The sequence below is a fragment of the Triticum dicoccoides genome, chromosome 4B, assembly GCF_002162155.2.
Source record: "Triticum dicoccoides isolate Atlit2015 ecotype Zavitan chromosome 4B, WEW_v2.0, whole genome shotgun sequence".
NCBI lineage: Eukaryota > Viridiplantae > Streptophyta > Magnoliopsida > Poales > Poaceae > Triticum > Triticum dicoccoides.
The window spans coordinates 51,035,318-51,038,118 of NC_041387.1; positions in this window are offsets into that span (position 1 = coordinate 51,035,318).

Sequence of the window (2,801 nt, forward strand, 5' to 3'; positions counted from 1 at the left end):
GGGGACGGGGGCGGCGACGGGGACGGGGGCGGCGACGGCAACGGCGTCGATCGATCGGGGCGCGCGGGCGGTGCTTCAATGGGGAAACAGAGGAAGAAACAGAGGGAGAATGAAATTTTCGCAAGTGTTGTATATATAGGAGAGGCCTTTAGTACCGGTTGGAGCCACCAACCGGTACTAAAGGCCAGTTTTGGCCAGCCCAAGCGGCGGGAAGCGCCCCCCTTTAGTACCGGGTGGTGGCACAAACCGGCCTTTAGTACCGGTTGGTGGTTCCAACCGGTACTAAAGGCCTCGCGCTGCCACCCCAAAGTTTAGTCCCACCTCGCCGAGCGAAGGGCAGCCGCACTGGTTTATAAACCCAGCCGCGGCTACCACTTCGAACTCCTCTATATAGCAGGCTTGTGGGCCTAAACTCTGCGCACTGCCCTATGAGTCTGCTGGGCCTTTAAGGCCTATAATTACACACTTGTGGCCTATCAGGCCCAAAGGGCAGCGCCCCAATTTTTTTTATAGTTTTTTTCTTTTCTGCTTTATTTTCTTCTATTTATTTTTGCGTAGTTTTTTGTATAGTTTTTTCTTTTCTGTTATATTTATTTTCTTCTATTTATTTGTGAGTAGTTTTTCATATAATTTGCCAAAATTCAATATTTTCAGAGTTTATTTTGTAGTGATTTTCAATTTCACGGTCATTTTGTAAACGATTGAAAAATAGCAAATATAATTTTTTTTCTTTTCTGCTTTATTTTTTCTTCTTTTTATTTCGGAGTAGTTTTTTCTTTTCTGCTATATTTATTTTCTTCTATTTATTTCTGAGTAGTTTTTTATATAGTTTTTTTCTTTTCAGCTATAGTTTTTCTTCTTCTCTGCTATTTTTTCTTTTCTGCAAAACTTGATGGTCAAAGTCTGGAGTTATAACTTAAAAAAAAAGAAATGTCGACGTGCAACTAGTTTTTGCCATAACAGAAGAAGTCTGGAGTTGTAATAAGTTATTAAAAATAAAAAAGAGGTGCAATGCTCGTTAGTTTGCTTCAAGCCTTTCGGAATAGTGTAAACTGCACTACGCATAGCTCCGTGCAGTCTACCGTATTCCTGAAGGCTTGAAGCTAAGCAACATGAGCATTGAGCCTCTTCTTCATCGTCTCTGCACTCAGGGCTTATAAACCGCTCCTAGTCCCTCTCACTTCACGAGGTGGGACTAAAAAACAGCTTACGTCTGGTTCATCCATGAACCGTTACTAAAGGTGCTCGTGGGGCCCCAGCCTTACCTGACACAACCTCATTAGTACCGGTTCGTGGTACGAACCGGCACTAAATGGTGATGGAGGGGCCATAGCCTGACCGGAGGCTGACACAGCCTCTTTAGTACCGGTTCGTGGCATGAACCGGTACTAAAGGTTCGCCACGAACCGGTGCTATTGATCGCCGCCACGAACCGGCACTAGTGTACATATTAGTGCCGGCTGAAATTCCAACCGGCACTATTGTGCTTCACATTTGACCCTTCGCCACGACCCGGTACTAAAGGGGGTGTGCTGGCGCAGGTGCGGTGCGGCAAGTTTAGTCCCACGTAGCTAGCCGAGGGGAGACCGCACTGGTTTATAAACCCCCTTGCGGTCGCTCTCTCGAGCTCCTCTCCAAAGCAGTCCTACTGGGCCTACGTGTTCTTTGCTGCCCTGTGGGCCCACTTGGCCTTTGCGGGCCTGCATCCTGGCCCAACAACAGGTTGGGTTTCTAGTCGTATGCAGGCCGCTCTGGCCTAGTAGGCGGGTTTTTTTTATTTTTTTGCTTTATTTTATTTTGTGTTTTTTTTTGTGTATTTAGAGTTTCTTTGTGAATATTTTTGCTTTAGATACAAAAAATTACAAACTTTCTGTTAGTGCCCGTAGTTTTCAAATTTGAATAGTTTAAATTTTAAATTATTTGAAATTAGTGTGAATCACTAGTTTGTGAATAACTTAACTTAAAAATCAGTAAAGGCATGAAAGAATTTGTTTGCACATAAAATTTCTTCGCGTTTCAAATGCCAAAACACATAACTACCCTAACTATTACAGAGATTCCCCTCTGGGTGTGAAACACAGAAGAAAGTGATGATAGTGAAGCCGATCACATCCCAGATCTTTGGGTGTGAAACTTTTTCTTCGCGTGTGTCCCTTTGCGCCGTAACTATGGAAAATCTTCATCATTTAACGGGATGCTCGGGTCAATATTCATAGTGAATGGAGCAATTTCATCAAACTTTTCATAATCTTCTGACTTGTCTGTCTTGTCATCCACTCCCATGTTGTTTCTCTTCCCAGAAAAAACTATGTGCCGCTTTGGCTCATCGTACGATGCATTCGCTTCCTGATCTTTTCTTTTTCTTGGCTTGGTAGACATGTCCTTCACATAGAAAACATGTGCCACATCATTGGCTAGGACGAATGGTTCGTCTGCATACGCAAGATTATTGAGATCCACTGTTGTCATTCTGTACTGCGGGTCTTCCGTTACCCCGCCTCGTGTCATATTGACCCATTTGCCCCGAAACAAAGGGACCTTTAAACCACATCGATAGTCAAGTTCCCATATGTCCTGTATATAACCATAATATGTTTCCTTTCCCGTCTTGGTTTCTGCATCAAAGCGGACACCACTGTTTTGGTTGGTGCTCTTCTTATCTTGGGCGATCGTGTAAAATGTATTACCATTTATCTTGCGTATGGCGGAGGGGCGGAGGAGGCGGAGAGGGGCGGAGGAGGCCGGGGCGGCGCCGGTGGCCGGCGATGGCGGAGGGAGGCGGCGCTGCGGGGCGACCGGCG